The sequence below is a fragment of the Xiphophorus hellerii genome, chromosome 20, assembly GCF_003331165.1.
Source record: "Xiphophorus hellerii strain 12219 chromosome 20, Xiphophorus_hellerii-4.1, whole genome shotgun sequence".
NCBI classification, from domain to species: domain Eukaryota; kingdom Metazoa; phylum Chordata; class Actinopteri; order Cyprinodontiformes; family Poeciliidae; genus Xiphophorus; species Xiphophorus hellerii.
In genome coordinates, this window is record NC_045691.1 from 5,714,751 (window position 1) to 5,732,316 (window position 17,566).

Here is a 17,566-nt window from a genome sequence, read left to right on the forward strand (position 1 = left end):
TCTTTGTGCCGTATTAGTGCTACAGGGACAAGCTTCTCTCAGGTGCTTCAGAGGCGACACACACGAACACACATGGAAATGGAGTCCTGCACATCCACACACCATCACCGTCTATGTACACACACGTGGGTGTAAAAACTGCTGTAATGATGAAGTGCTGTTAATGCTGGAATCTCTCAGGAACACATTTTTGGATCTCTTCACAATAACTTGTGAAACTGCAAGAACAAAAGAATCCACTCCGGCTCGACGTGGAAAACATTTCCATCTAACGTTTGCATTACAGCACGCGATTTACAAACCATTGCTTCTTCCGGAATGGACGCAGTTCTAAAATGACTTCTCCCATGTACAACAAATAAAAGTGAGGGATTATAATTACGACTGTATCTGATTCTGTAATGATGTGTTTGCCCATGCTCGCTGTCCTCGGGCTTTGTTCCAGTTCTCCTCTCATGCTGCAGCTCTTTTTTCCCGGTGTGGAGAGAGGGCGTTTGAACGAGCCCACAGCAAACATGACTAAAAATAATGACTCTGTGGCTCTGTTTGAGCTTTGCTGCTCTTTGCCTTTCCCCCAGGAATAGCACTGTAAATACACACAGAGCCCAGGTCGCGGCGCAGCTCTGGGCTGTCTGCATACCTCCTCAGTCATTTTCTTAAAATATCCTAAAGCTCTATTGATCTGTCAGCCTTAGGTGCATACTGTGTATCCACTGCCATTTAGAATCTAACTTTGTGCCTTTCTGAGCATCTGAGGCGCTTGTTTGCACTAGCTTTGCAAACACTGGAGAAAAATCAAGGAGGGAGCCGGGTGCGAGCGGTGGAGAAAGTGTGCTGAATTACTGTTATTATTAGCTTGCAATGACATCATCTCTCTGTGGGGCTGTGAGCGGAGTTTGCGAACAATCACTCCGAAACATGTGATTTCTGCTTACACCGCTTGTTCTGACAGCACTCCCCACTGCTCGATTAATTTTAATCAAATGTTTACAATGCACAAACAGCTTGGAATTTTGTGTGTAATAATGATGGAGAATTATACGTTGTTTGAATTTACTTCACAGAATAAACATTAATTAGTCTGCTGTATGAAGTGATGGATACACGCTGTCCAATCACAGACGGAGGGAGAAGCAGCGGGAACTGCGGATAATTGAGCTCCCGCTGTTTGTTTCTCAGCTGCTATTGCTCTTATTGCCTTGTTTTTTTTCTGTAATATTCTCTTTATTCCGTCTCTATAATTCCTTGTTGTTTGTTAAGTTTGTCTCACAATATTTTCACTTTTTCTTTCTTAACTCACCTTTTTTTTGTTCTCCTGATACCTACACCCCTTCATCCATTAGATACCTTGAAGTTCTGCCTTCCTCATCGACTCCCTCTTCCTGTCTCTGTTAAATTCTTCATTTTCTGCCTCACTTCACACGACTCTCCACTCCCTCTCTGGTCCCTCAGCCTCCCTCCGAGCCCTCTTCAGAATCACCACTCCAGATTCTCCATCCCCGGTTTCACTGAGAGGCGACACACATGCTGCTCTCGTCTTTGGTACAGTGTGTTTACTGTTCACTGGTGCTCATCTCAGAGGTGGGTAGCAAACTTTAAGGCTGGATTTGGCCAACAAGGTCGACTTTATGCCAGATAGAAGCTAAGAATTTTAGTACCACAGATAAGATGAAGGGCGAAGTGATAACATGAGATTGCTTGGTGTTTTTCCGATTAAACAGACTAAATAAAACTTCCCAAAGACCCATTCTTAATGTGGAAGCCAAGCATTTTAAGGAAAGAAGAAAATAACTTTACAGTCTCCTTTGATAAAGTCTGGAGAATAAGATGAAACTTCAGTTATGTCCTCTTCTTCTTTTTGTTTTATGTTGTATAATTTGGATTACATTTGTTTAATATAAGGGGCTTTGAGTCTTAATGTCTAGGCCAAAATCAGTCTTTGCATTCACCAGGCAGAAATAGATGTCTTTGGCTGCACTGCAAAAACACAAACTCTTACCAAGTACTTTTGGTTTAGTTTCTATTGCAAATATCTTAGTACACTTGAAATGAGACAAAATTAACTCATAAGTAACTTTTCAGCAAGCTATAAGAGCTTGTTTTAAGTCAGTAATTCCTTAATATTGAAGAAAAGTATTTGTTTCATCGGTAGAAAATATCACTTATAACAAGATATTTTCCCAACATTTTTAGTGAATTAATCTGCCAATGGAACTAATACTATTTAATCAATATTAAGGAATTATTGACTTAAAACAATCTCCTGTATCTTTGCTGAAAAGCTTCTTGTAAGTTAGCGTTGTCTTATTTCAAGTGTACTAAGATATTTGCACTAGAGACTAGACCAAAATTACTTGGTAAGAGTTTGTGTTTTTGCAGTGTGTAAATAAATAAACCACAGAGTCAGAATGAATCAGAATAAGGTTTTTTTTGTGCAAAAAACCTCCCCAAAAATTGTGGAAACAGCAAGTTGATTTGTTGCTGTAGTAGTCACTACTGTTGCCTTTCAGCAAGTTCCTGGGTTCAAATCCCACCCGAGGCCTTTCTGCATCGAGCTGGCATGGTGTCTCCCTTTATGCATGTGTTTTCTCTGGCCTCTTTCAAAACGTTTTTTTTTTTTGTCAGAAAACTGCAAAGTTGAGTCTCCTCTGAGCTCCCTTTGGTCATCCATAAGTTACAGGAGAAGTCCGTGATAACCTGGATAGTTGTGTGTTTTCCAAAAAGCAAGCCAGAAGTGCTGAACTACAGTATACAGTATGAAGTGTTGAGCAGCTTAGACATCAGCACTAAAAAGTTACTTTCTGATATTGTTTGAGTCAGGCGAAGTTGGAATAAGTGAAAGCATATTTACTTTCATGATCAATATCTTCCAAACAAACCATTTCAAAACCAGAAATTGCTGAAAAGTATCAAAACAAGTCAACCTGAGTTGGATGAATACTAAGACCTGTTAATTATGAAATATGAAGATAAAAATATTTCTCAAAAGAACATAGTCGGATGTTTCACATTGTAGATTTGTATCTAAATCATTGTGTTGACTTTTAGTTCCCATTTTATGTTTACCTTAATTGCATGTTTATTAAATACCAATATTTGAATCAACAAACATGGTTTTCCAGTTCAAATGAATTTTTGGCAATGACTAAATAATTTAACAAAGATCAAATTTGGATTGCGATGATGTACAACAATTTCTTCCTTGAGTTATTGGAAACTGAAACTGTGTGAGTTTGGTTTCATGCAATGATTCAGCCAACTAGATTCAGATGCAGTTTGATTTAAGACTTCTTGTAGCAAGCAAACCAGAGGGTTTCTATTTCAAAATGCTGACATAGCAACACTGTTTTTTCAAACACTCATTCTGCCACAGCTATAATCTGGCTTTAGATTTTACATATTGTACCTCAGGAGTAACAGTCATCTGTGAAGTTGGCTCTTAAAAGCATTCTTCAGTGAACTTTTAACTCTGCTTATCCAGCGCTGTGTCATCACACAACCCTGTCATAACTTTCCACAATTTGATCAAATGCATTAGCTTTTTTCTGCAATTAATTATTCAGCATTAAAGCTGTAAAGCTCTAGCCCTATATAAGGCTAAGCAGAAGATCCACAGATATGTTAATCACTGACATCTGAATGTTGAGAGTTTAAGCTGCAGTTCTACAGGCTCTGAAGATCTAAGCTGACTGTTAACAGAGCCAGCCATCATTAACATCTTTGACCAGAGAACCAGATTCTTCATTCAAAATGGTGAATATTGATTCCTTTATTAGTGTCAGCTTCTTTCCTTTTCTGTTCATGTCAGTCAGTGAAGACTGTCTCTCCCCGCTTTGTCAGTGTGCCTGTGGCTTATGTTGCATTTAAGTGAGGTGGGATCAATCTGTCCAACAACTTGACAGCTCAAAGCAGCAGTTTGGGCGGTGATGTATTCCACCCTTTGGTAAGGTTTGTCAAATGACAATGTGAATGCAACATGAACATGAGAAAGATGCTGCCTTCAGTTATAAATCAGCCCCATCCAGCTTTTAAAGTCCATTTCTGCTTATTGTTTAGCAAGTTGGCAGTTACTGAACCCATTTACCTCAATGAGGTCTTATTCAGTCTTACAGAGGGAAAGAAAATGACTGCACGCGTCTTGCACAGTGTGCAGACAAAGGTTGTCATGTACTGTATAACTGAATCATTTAGAAGCCAAAAGATATTAAAAGTTGATGCTGCGTTAATAAAATGATTCTGTTTTCTTATATTAATGGCATAAACTAAAAAAAAGCATGGTTTTTACTGCCATCCTCAACTACCAAGAATACTAATAACATTAGTAAAGCATTTTGAATCAGATATTTGTTGTCTGGAATATCCAAAAATGCCCAGTGTATTTCTACTTTGAATGGCTTGATTACCAGTGTAAAAGTGTAACAAGTTTTTGTTGTGGTTTTAATTTTCCACTCTACCATTACTGTCTATTTGAGGAGATGCCAGAGAAAGTAATGAAGTGAGAAAAGTTTAATCCAGCTATGTGAAGCAAAGCAACACAACGCTGCCCCTCTCCATCTGTTGCTGTGCGCTGCTGGTGTTATATTTCTCCATTCTATTTTCACTCTTATCAAGGAAACTCTGTTTTAAATCTACAGCTGGCAATGCACAAGAAGGATATATGTTAAGCAGCTTACCACAGGCTCTACTGGAGCAGATAACCCAGCTAATTAAGCAGCTGAGACAAGGTTTTTAGAGTTCCAGGGCTTTTCTGTATATTCTGTATGCACATTTATTAGATAAGTTAGTATTTTGACATTTTCTAGGAAAATTTTTTAACTGTAAGCTAAATAAATTTGAATGCTTAATGGATTTAAGCATAACAGGTGATGTGTATATAACACTCTACTTCATCTACTTCAAGGTTTGCATAATTACTAGCTAGCTTCTATTCTTTAGGCTAAATGGGCCAAAAAGGACTTTTAATTGACTTTGGAAAATCAAAAAGCATAAAACATTTCTTGGAGGGATTCAACTTTACAATACTGTGAAAATCTCTTACTAGCCCATCCTTATAATTTACTATTAAAAATAAAAAGAAGAGAATGACTCTAAAAATAATTGAGTTCACTTATTTATAGATTGACAAAAACAACTTCCAATAGGTTTTTTGTGGGTTAAAAAACTTTTATATTTAGTTTCCTCCATGACTTTGTCACTTTTATAGTGGACAAAATTTTATGTGTGGCTTGAAGTTTACCTCTCAGTGTAAAAAATGGAAGTAATGAACAAATCTTGTCTCTTTAAAGTCATGTACGTTGAGTACAGAGATATCCAACTTTGAACCAAATGCAAGAACATTTAGTGCAGGTTGCAAGTTCTCTTAAACATAAAGCCTAAAACTAATGAGAAGAATGCTCCTACATTTTGTAATACTCACTTTGAGCTTTACTCCTTATAGCTTTAATTACTCTGAAACAGAAACAAACATTAAATTCAATCAAATTCTTCTTGTTATTGTACAAACATGCTCTTGAGTGACAAGACAAGTGGGTGGTGTTTTGAGTGCTACTGCAGACTGTGTGAAGTCTCCTCACTGGACTGGTTAATGAATTGGCAAAAGCCCTGCACCATTCTGCCAAACACTTATCAACAATGCAGCCCTTGGCATCTGTTTCTCAGCCAGGAGGACTCTCCCTGCTATAACCCCCCTCGTTTTTTTGCTAGCTGTTTTTTTATTTATTCATCATCACTTTTTCACAATCTTGTTCTACTCCAGGAAGAGAAGCATGTTTCTAATTATCTCAGGGCTATTTATTACAAATGACACTCTCTACACTGTGCTGCACAGATACTCGGAGGGTTAGAGAAAATGGGGTTTGCCTTCACTCGATGTTCCTCTGTGTTGATGAATGGTGAGATAGAGGGGAGGAAAGCTTTTATCTTTGCACAAAATGCTATGCCGGGGCATGAATATCTGCTTTCATTGTCAGATTATCTTGTGTGCGAAAAATCTTTTAAAGGGAGTTGGTCTTGCTTGAGAGAGCACTGGGGAAAGATCTGATCTGCAGCAGTGAATTACCTGAAGGAGGCGTTCACAATACAAGTGACGTGAAGAAGATTTTTGCTCGGAATGGATCAAAGAGAGAAAGAAAGCATCATTAGCTTACACTATCACAGCACTTCTGAATTATTTCTGTTTCAGTACTAGGTCACAAAGTGTTCTTAATCTACTGGCCTTTTAGTCCAAGTCCAGGTAATCAGACATGCAGCTGTGGGCTTTACATCCTGACAGAACTTAAACAAATTTAATCAACCCCCTGTGGAGAGCAATATTTACTTCCTGTTTGTTAAGGCATATGTAACCAGGATAATTTTTCTATATTAGATGTAGTTTAGTTATTTTATTTTCTATTTTGTTAAATCTAATTTTATTTTGTTTTATTTAAAGATCTAATTTAAAAATCCTCCTTTGTTTTACTTTTTCGACACTAACCGGGCGAGAGCAGGGTTGTTCTCGCGAGGGTTTAAAGTCATGCGACAGCTGCACGTCAGTCCTAAATTGACAGCCACTGCTTATATTGCTGCTAAATCGCACCTTGGGTAGCAGACGCTGTGGGACTGTGACGTGCAGGTAGGCTTGGGTGTTGTTCCCAAAGCGGTTTTGCTTTTGAATGTCGATTATACATCAATCGTATACCTCTGTTAAATTACAGACATATGGTCGCTCATCTGAACGTTGAAACGATCTCTGTTTGTTAAAAGAGGAACTGGTAAGTGTTGCTCGGGAGCTAGAATGCTAGCGCTAGCCTCCCAGCCTGTGATTACACACCTACATAAAAACACATTTGGATTGAAATTGCATGTAATTATGTAGGCTCAGATTCAATTATTAAGAAATGCATGTACATGTACATTGATTGTCGGGCCTGTTTCCGCAGGCCAGGTGTGTTCCAGATCCCACCCCCGCTCGGAGTAACTGAAGGATCTGGGACACATTAAGAATTGTCTGGTTTTTGTATATTGACCGGACTGGCGAGCTAACCATAGCGGATTCAGAAAGTCACCCATAATCTGAGGAAACATCTCCAAACCAGAAGGGAAATTCAACCAACCACTTCACAGCTGGAACTAAATGACTATTTTTGTTTTTTCCCTTCCGTCACCGACAGAGACTTCCTTGGTTTAAGGAACTGGACTTTAAAGCTGTGAAACAATTTGTATATATTGTAAATATAAATACACCTCATTGATTTTTGCACTCTCCAGTTGTATGTGTCTTGCAATTTGCCACTACCTCCAGTAGACGAACCTGGAACCTAGTTTTTCACTTAGAGTGACGTTGATTTGGGTTTTTTAATAATCTTAAAATGTAACTCGGGTTACACATAGCAAGGACAGCTGTCGACAGGGCTGACACCGCAATCACATAATCACTGGTGTGACATGATTGCTCTCCTGGCCCGTCAGAGCTGTACTGTGTGCACATTTTGCATAAAGCAGTGCTGCATCAAAGTATTTCTAGCATTTATCAGGGCATTTGAAGTTTATGTAGGTAGAAAAGGATACAAAACCTTTTTGTTAAAAAAAAACTACAAACTACAGGCAACTGACTACCGAAAGTAATTTGAATTGGGCAAGAAGGATAGGTTTGTTCATCTCAGGCTGCTGTGGAACTTTACACAGTGTCTTGAAAAATATTGAAAACCCTGTACTTCTTAGAGTGTGCATCTTCCAGTTTTGTGCATCTCTTTTGCAGAACAACTCAAAATAAGTCAGATTGCAGGTAAATGTGAATGTCCGCCTAAGTCTTCACTCTATTGCAGTCTCTAACAAGTTTTCTTTTGGCCAATTTTTAACTCCATCTATTTTCCTACCAACTCTCTATCCGTCTTCCCTGTCCTTGCTGAAGAAATGTTTCTCCAAAACATGATGCCACCCGCAGGAGATCTCACTATTTGTCCTGCTGACAGGTTTTCTGTTCTGATGTGTGGATCTCTCCTCCAGACTTACCCTGGGCATGTTGGCTACTTCTCTCTTTGATGCGCTCCTTTCTCAGCTTATCAGTTCAAGTGAACAACCATTTCGGAAGCTTAAGAAGCAGTTTTATAACCTAACTTTGCTTTAAATGTCTCTACAAATCTATCCTTAAATCTAGAGTTTTTCTTGGCCTTCATGATGTTTGTTCACTAAAGCTACTGTCAATCCATTTTGTATCTCACCAAGTATAGAAATAAGCATTTTGGAAACACAAAAATGTTAAGCCCAAACAATTTTTCAAGGTCAAATTTCACTTATTTATTTTTTATTCTTTTTCACGACTTAAACGTTATAACATTTGGAGTTCTTCTCCAAATGTTTGAAGACGGTTTGTAACCCTACTGCTAGCAGCTAATGCATTAGACTCTGACTGGTAAATTAGCGCACAATCTAAATCATGTGTATAAAAAGAGAGAAGGTTGGTTTGTGTTGTGTGTTAGGCATTAGAAACTTCAAATTAAAAGTATCCACACTGTCCATATTGTTCCTCCACAGTCTCTTGATATTATGCACACAAGGAAAATAAAATGTTTGAGAATACAATAAACGGAAACCTTTACATAGTTAGTTATGAGTTTTAACATTTAAACATCTAAGACGTAGAGATTTGGTGGTGGAATTAAATAAATTCCTTTCAACCATAAGATCTGCATTAATTTACAGTCTAACCCATTATTTTGTCCTTTCACTTAAATCTGAGCTCTTTTTCCATCTACTGTGTGAAAATATCTTTCTTTGAACAAAATGTGGAAATGTGGTGCAGACACAAAAGAAACCTCTTACTGTGCTTGGGTGTCACACACAATTTAAAAATAACATAATGTATAAATTATATTTAATTCAATAAGTACTAACTAGATTGTGAGGTATGTAAGCCACATATTCGCAGGTCTGGACACCAAAATTAAGCATAAATACTAAAAAGGTAACTGCAGCAGACCTCATTGTTGTGGTTTTCTCAAATTATGTTGAAATCATTTTACTTTTTGGACTAAAATGTTTGACTAGCTGAAGTCACAAGCATTCAATCTGCATACAATAAATGCTGTATGTTTTTCTTTAAAACTTCAGCTAATTATTAATACATCATAAATGTCTCTTTTTAATACTTTTTTAAAACTATATGATATTCTGCTCAGCTTGTAGTGTAAGCCAGTCCAGCTTGGGTTTAACAGCTTTCCTGGGGCCTTCAGTTGATATTTTAACATCTACTTAGCTCATTGTTTAATTATTGATTTTCAGCCTCTGAAACTAAGCAACAGAAGACTAGGTAATAAACCAGATGGTAATTTTATGACGTTAATTCATGGAAAAATGTGTAAATTATTGTTTGCTCATTCATTTTTCTTGTTTACTGCGTAAATGGAAGTTACAGCATATTTAAATATCTGCAGATAAAAACAAAGCTTACAATGCAAAAATGTGTGATAACAGCAAACATGAAATCATCAAAGCTGCAGACTGTAAAGCCTCATCCAGCTTCACGGCAGTCACTGAAGGCTTTGCTTTCAAGCTTCCACCCACAGCTTTATGCTATAGTCCTTTAAAGCTTCTCTGGACTTGCAAAGTACCTCTCAATTGCCACTTGTTAATTAGGTTTTACACACTAGAAATGGCAAGCTCGGCACACTTTAACATGTTTTTTAAGCTTTGTAGGCATCATTTAAGCAGATCCCTTTTCTCTTCACTCGGTCGTTAAGAGGAACACTTTGTTGTTAGTTGTTGAAATTTATCTGCCGTTTAAAAGCCAATAGCTGACAACTCCTGATCTGCTCTATGGGTCCCAGCAAGACAGTGAAGGCACAACAAATTGATGGGTCTTCTTGATTGCAACATTTTATTCCAGTCAATAAAGATTCCTTCATTACTTCCTTTAGTACCTCATGAGTTATGATTTGGGTTTATGTTTAACTTAGAAACATCCAAAAGAGTTCAAACTTTTCTGCTTTTTGAAAAAAAATATAAATGAATCAAAGACATGCTGATATTTTTAGACTATACAAAAATCAGAAACACAAGATATACAGTGAATTAAAAAAATCACTTTGCATGAACAAAACACGAACATATAAAACAAAGAGAAAAACATCAAATAAGATTGCATGGTTCTTGTAAATAGCAGCAACACCAAAGAGAGCACACAGACTGCTTTTAGGTTGTTCTAATCTTGGTGTTTTCCCCTGGGTGTGAGCAGCTGTCATTTGTGCTGTGTTTGTCTGTTAGATGACACATTTCTGTTGCTGCAGCTAATGCAGCACAACAGAGCACAATTCAAGCTTCTGAGATTTCAACGTAAAGTCAATAGATTGACTAAAAGATGATCAGTGGATCTGCCAGGAAATGCTGAAGCGTTTTCTCATTCTTCTTTCAGGTCACAGTTTTGTGATTCTCAAAAATCCATAACTCCACCTTTATGGATCATTTTGTCTGTCATATCATGCAAGTGGTGAGATCATGGGAGCTATGTTTGTTATTAGAACGTGAAGACAGTGGGATCATAGAAGTATGACTTATGCCTGCGCGCAGAAGTATTTTTATATATTTATCCATTTTATCAGCAAATAAACCCTAACCCTTAACACAATGACTTAACTATTATGCCATTCATTTATCCATCCATTCAACCACAACATGATTAAAAGTGCAGACATTGTACTTTGATGTGCTTGGCTATCTCTGTTGCAAAAAATAAAAAAAGGTTCAATGACCTATTAACTAAAATAGAAAACATGAGAAACTATGATAACCAAGTTCTGGATGAACTCAAAGAAAACTTAATTTCTTTGGGCCAACTCAATGGTTTTATCTGCCACATGCATTTGTCAGAATACAATTTATTACTTCATCAAATTCTGCTCTGTCATCTACTTTTTCACTGTGCTTTTTAAATTTCTTTCTGCTTTGACTTCTGAGTCCTTTCCTGCAAGCTAAATATATTTTCACAGACATCTAACAGCAAAGAAGTAACACAATTCCAATGTATTCTTTGTGTTTCAGCAACGATTTTGCTTGTAATTCTGATTTTGCTGATCAGAGAATTGGTCAGATTGGGCTGATACTAGTGGATTATAAGGTGGAGTTGCTGTGCTTGCACCTTGAACTGAATGGCTGAAATCTTCACTTTGTAATATTTATTCCCATTATTCCGTTTGTATCATGTTTGTTTTGGCTCTCTGGTTTCTAACATGAATTAGAAATAAAACAGCAGAGAGTTAACTGTAACCCTTCATTCCATATTAATAACTTGTGATAATTGTGACATGCAAAAAATGTAAAGATAATGAAGAATGAGCTGACAGGGTCTACGAGTAATTAAATAATAGCTGATAATATTATGAGATATAAAATTGATTGTAGTATTTTACTTAAAATCTGCATAATAAAGCTTTTCTGCACAGTCAGATAGTTGTTGGCTCTGTTTCCTTGTTCTGAAAAAGCCCTGGATGATAACTATAGCCTTATATATTAGTTCCTTTTAAATGTTTAACAATGATGAATGGAGTGGGTTTCTGTTTTTCCAACTGATAGTGAGTTTTTTGCAAAGCCCTGACCTGAAAATCTAGATTCTGGACCACGATCAGTAACATTCAAAGATACCTCCGTAAAAAAACAGAAGAAATGTTGTTTCCATCTTTTCAATGTGAAAACAATTATTATGAACATATGCTAGAGTAAATAAACTTTAAAGTAAGGTCTGTTTTATATACATGCTACTTTGACTCAATATTTTGTATATGACAGCATATATTATACAATTCAACTAATTTAATAAGAAATAGAGAATTGACAGCTTTAACGGATAAACCTGTAAGTCTTTTACCAATTCTTCAGCATCTCAGTTGACTTTGTTATATCTAAATTACTCTTAACTTCATAATTTAATATATGTAGGTGGCAGTCTGAATAAATTGCTCAGAATCCTCAGAACAAAAAATATTCTTTTTCAGTGGCCTCTCACATGTGGATGTGCCTTGACCTTATGTTTAAGTCCTCTTCACTTCACAGTCTTCTGTGCTAAAGACATGCAATTACTTGCAACAAGTTACTTCTGTGAAATAATAATAATAATAATAATAATATACTTGTTATAATATTATTGGTATAATATTATAACAATAATATTTTCAGTTTCTAACAGGTTGTTTTAGGTCAAGCCAAAACCCAGTTAGCTTCAGACACATGCAGTTAATTTTTTATTTATTTATTTATTTTTATATAAATAAATAAATTATATAAGCTATTAAATAATAGCTTAGGTCCAACTATAAATCAAATTTTCTCTCCCCTTTCTGTTATTTCTAAGGCTGCATCACTTTGACCTGCATCTGCTGCTAGTTTGCTTCTACATACAAATGTGTTTTGGGTCATGTGAAGTGCAGCTTTATTATTCAGATGATGTTCTTGCAGAAGTGCAGATTGTTTATCTGCAAAGCCTTATTGGAGAGGAAGCAACTCTGTGTTGTTTTACATTTGAACTGAATGCACTTAGAAGAGGAGAGTAAAACACAAGGTAGAGAAGGGCTGAATGGGAAATCTAATGAAAAACATAAAAAATGGAAAACACAAGCCAAGACATGCACATTTTAAATAAGCACGTATCTGGAATATTTTAGTACTCAGAGGGAGCAAATATGCACTGTTTGTACTTTTCTTACGTTAGAGGAAAGGGATCTTATGTGCATATTTTATATTCACGCAGGCAGATTATTCACTTGATCCATGCTAATTCTCTCAGTGTGCTTTTCCTCTTCCCCAAATAATAAAAAAAAACATCCTCACAGCAGGTTCCTCTTTTCCTTATCTGCCCCTTTTCTGCCAAACAGTAAAGAAGAAAAGAGGCTTATTTTCACAAGCTGCACCACACACTTTCCATCTGGAAGGTGATACTGTAGGCACAGGTATGTAAAAAAGCAGTTTCTGGGTAGAAAGGAGGTAAAAAAAAAAAAGAAAAGAAAATAGAAAATGGAGAGGACAAGAAAGCCAATGAGAAGGAGGGAAACACTGGAGTCAGCAGTGAGGAACTTGTCTGAATGCTTTTCAGGTATCTCAGTCTGCTCACAAGAGGAGACAGGCAGCTGGTCACACCAACTCACTTTTTTGTGTTAGTTTCTCACGCTGTAAGAATTTGCACAAGCTGAAAAAACTGTTGCTCTCAAAGGCGGAGAGAAATAAATCTACAATAAGACTTCAACAAATGTGTCAGTATGCTCATAGATCTCAACTTATGTTCTAACACGTGTTAGCAGCGAGAATGTGTGTGTCTGTGATTTGAACCTTTGAGATTATTATATGCAAATCTTTGCAATCCACTTAGGATAAAGTATTAACATGCACAGTCACAGGCCATGTAAGCTCTGCATATAAAGCAGTAGATATACAATAGAACATTGGTCAGTTTCTTTGGTCAGTTTATAAAAATGTCAACTTTTTTTTGTCCACTAGATTTGAAAGTTAACAAGTTTTACTTGCATTTACCCCACAATTTAAGATGCAGTAAAATAGTCAAAGGTATTCTTTTTCATTTTTAAAAAAAAAAAGAAAACTCTATCACTAAAATGCAATAAAAGAATGCTCCATCCTCAACTTTGATTCAGACCCCACTTTTAGAAAGAACATCAATCATCTACCAGATAAGGAAACGCATGAAATAAACCTCTATTAACTTTTCAGTTCACCGACTTTCCTTCACTGAGTCATGAAGTGTTGACTTTACAACAGATTAAAAAAGCCACAAGCTAAAAATGTGCAGTAAGTCAAACAAACATTCAAAGAAACAGGCCAAGGGATCCTATTTCTCATTCTGTTAGAAAAATATTTTTTTCAGAGGTCAAAGGAGATTCCTGAAAATACAAAAACTGGATTGTAAACTTGCTTGGAAGGTAGTGACGAACTATCAGCTTTGTGAAATGTTACTAGAAAAAAGATTAATGACCGTGATCCACTATCAAGTATATTGAAGCCTGAAAATGATGTTTAATGAGGGAATTAGGGGGACCTCAGCGTGCACAGTATAAAAGGAATAAACTCGCTGGAACAAATTTAATGTTCTCCTTTGAAACAACTTATCTTTGTAGCTTATGTTTACAGAATTAACTTACTGAATGTTATATTGTCTAATAGGTTTCTAGCCTTGCCCAACTTCAAATTCCAGATCATTGAACTGGGCTCTGTGAAATGCTCAAAGCCTCAGATATTGTTTTATTACCTAACCCTGCTTTCAACTTTTCTCATGGTAAACTAAAAAACAACCGAAAAATATCCAGAGCAATATTAAAGCTGTACATTTCAAAATAAATTGAACATTTGACTCTTTAGGAGAAACATTTGAAGAAATCCTGCATTGACCGAAGGAGTTTACACATCAAAGTTAGTAATTTTATCACAAAAGAAAAATCTAAGATCCTCCAAAATTATGTACTAATCTTGTAAGCACTTTGGCAAAAATTCTAGTTTTAGAGCTGGGTAGGGATTAATCATTCAGTCTGTGCATCATTAGAAGTCCTCTGTCTCACAAACCATGTCTAGATACAGACACAGTAGAAGAAGCTCTTCTAGATAGTTTAAAATGATCTAATCTCAAATGTAAATTAAAAAAGAGAATGTGCTTTAATTAATTATTATTTTCTAATGGCTCTACCATTTTATCCACATTTTTATTTTCAGATATCCAGTTTGAAAAAACGACCAACAAATGAAGTCACTGATGTTGTACGTCGGTGTGATAATCTTTTTTCTGGCATGTGAACAACTCTGCACCGACCCGGGGGCTACCTGTCACTGGTAACCTAATGACCACAGCTGGTGTTACTGCACAATGCTGGAAATCAGCTTCAGGGCATCAGTGAAATGCAGGACCAGATGTTATACCCAGCTCAGGAAGTGGAATCCAGACCATATATACTGTTCATTGTGACGATATACAAGCTAGCACGCCGGATACATAGAGAAAGGACTGTGTTTCCTCCAAAACAATGCGATCAATGAAAAGCCAGACACAACAGCACATAAATCAATTAGAGGATGTGAAAGTTTATTTAATTTTGGCCTATTACCCCCCTCTGTTTGTCCTCTTCTCTCAGCTGTAACATTTTCTCTGTAAACATGGTGCAATAGGGATTGATTAACACTTCTCTAAAACCCATCTGCTGGGGCAATAAGGCCTTTTTCTAATGCATGAAACAGTCGGTGTCCCCTAGCGCTGTTTAATCCGTCAGCTTACATAGAAGAGTGTGCATAGATTGGTACCACTCTGCCGCCGCCACTGAAGTCCACACAGGAAGACAGAGAGACAGTCGCAGTCAAAGAAATCAGAGAGTTGTGCTCACGTCTAAAACTGAACATACTCCAGACTTTTTTTTTTAATGGCTGGCTTTCTCACCTCTCTTAGCATGATCTTCTTCAGACATATATTATGCATAGCTCACCCCATAGGACCATTCAGATATGAGGAAAACCAAGTGGAAAAGTGTGTTAGGTATGATTTTAGAGGATAGAAGGTGTAGCGAGAATGATTAAAGTGTTATTGGTGTAGCTGTACTGTGAGGTAACATTTCGATGAGTAGATGTTAGTGGATCATGACTTGCACCACCGCTGAGCAATGTCACTTTTCAGGTCAGAACATGGATGGGAAAAAGGAAAGACTGTCACATTGACAGATTTTTATGTTAGTTGACCAAGTTTCCTCTGGCGCTTCAGCCAATTGAACTGACAATGAGAACCAAAGGAGGAGTATAACTCTCGAATGTGAGGAAAGACGTTTGTCGTCAGGAGTTGCTGTCACCATGAAAAGAGAGAATCTTTCAAAGCGCTCCTCTGACTGTAATGGTTGGCAAAATAATTGTGCATTGTCCATAAATAAAACAGTTGCCTGGCTGGGTGAATTTATTTTTGCAGAAAACCACTACCGCATTATGAGAGTTCCCATCTCTGTCGATATATGTGTGTGTATATATATATATATATATATATATATATATATATATATATATATATATATACACACACATATATCGACAGAGATGCATATATATATATATATATGCAGAAATATCGACATAATGAAAAGCAGGTCTGTTACCTGCTTACATGTTGTTTTTTTCAAGCCTCTTAGTGGAATACATATTCTAATTTGTTTAATAAGATTGTTATATATGTATGTAGTTTGTAAAAATCTAAAACTGAATCATTGATCAAGAGTAATTTAATGAACTATAATCCAGATGGTGGTAATTAAGCAGTTCATTGGCAGCATCATTACTAAGTCACGGTGTATTTATCTTATGCGACTTTGAAATTGTTAATTCCTGTCAGTTCATTTGATCAGTCAGGTACGAAACAGCTGAATCCCAAATGATTTAAGAGTGATGGGAGCTACTTTAATGTTTTGGATAGTATTTTGCAAAAAGCATGTGTAGTAACATAACTATTTTTTAATCAGTTTTGTAAACTTCATTCACACATTTACCTACATCTGAACAAATTTTTGGTTAGAAAAAGGAATCTGATTTCTAAAATTAAAATCTGGAGATTTTAACTTGTGCTCAGTCCTTTTAAATGAGATGTTTTTTTTTTTTAATTATATAAAAGTAATCTACTTCACACACACTCATTAAAAATAAGAAAGCAATGCAGCTTTTATATTTTGTTGTTTTTTCACAACTGCCTCACTTTGTCATGAGTGTTTTCATGAAGAATGAACATGTGAATGTTTCAGATTAAACCAAAGAGATAGATATGCACAATCGTTCTCAAAATATTATTTTCTGAACACTACTTTAGTCATGCTCAAGATGTTCCTTTCAATTCTGATGTGCAGCATTTTCAGCACTTACTGACACCAAACCACATTTTTGTTGGAAATGCAGATCTACATGTAGGCTACAGTAGGTGCAAATTTTATTTTAAAAAAAGCTTTGACATATTGATGTTCTGTAGCTATAACCCAAATTAAAACAGTCTGATCCATTCACCTAGTTTGCATTCCAACACACAATCAAATATGACAACAAAAACATTGATAAAACAATAAATCAGAGGTATGTGACACCTCCAAGCCAACGTATGTATTGCTTATGCATAGTCTCATCAGTCTGGGAGCATATTTCATGACAGCGACTCTTGAAAAGCAGTAAGGCTGCCTTACATACCAGTGATCACATGAAAATAATTTATGGAACAGAACCCCTCAGTCCTAAGAGGGAAAAAAAATCAAAGCTGGAATGATTTCTCACATTTCTGGGTCAGATAACATCCATAAATCTTCCTTATTTTAAATGCCACATCTTCCTCTTCCCAGCTGCCACCTTCAAAAACAAAACACAATAAAGAAGTAGAAAAGGCAGGATTTAACAAATAAACGAAGAAGGTAAGGAATAAAATTGAACGAGGAATAATAAAAAAGATTAGAAAGACGCTTGCCATGTTGTCAAGAAGCCTCTGTTCTTGATCTGGAGATTAATTTTTCATTTAGAGAATAAAATACAAAAGCCATAGAGAAGCATTCAAAGAGTCTCAGGGAACCGATAACACAGCACATATCAGCCTTCACCT

At 36.4% G+C, this 17,566-nt stretch overlaps 1 protein-coding gene and 1 long non-coding RNA gene across 4 annotated transcripts in view; both read left to right on the forward strand.

The window, feature by feature from the left end:
- The window catches only part of tafa3a (TAFA chemokine like family member 3a), a 95,284-nt gene that overhangs the window by 22,410 nt on the left and 55,308 nt on the right, over window positions 1-17,566 (forward strand). The window contains exon 2 of one of the 3 annotated variants that reach the window (XM_032550444.1): window positions 1,453-1,581. The exons of the other annotated variants lie outside the window; for them this stretch is intronic. The gene's annotated coding sequence lies outside the window, so the exon portion shown is untranslated. The remainder of the gene's footprint in view (window positions 1-1,452; window positions 1,582-17,566) is intronic. 3 annotated transcript variants of the gene reach the window in all.
- Window positions 6,339-7,233, forward strand: LOC116711069 (uncharacterized). The gene is made up of 2 exons (XR_004337158.1): window positions 6,339-6,749; window positions 6,918-7,233. It is a non-coding gene; the product is annotated as an uncharacterized LOC116711069 (long non-coding RNA).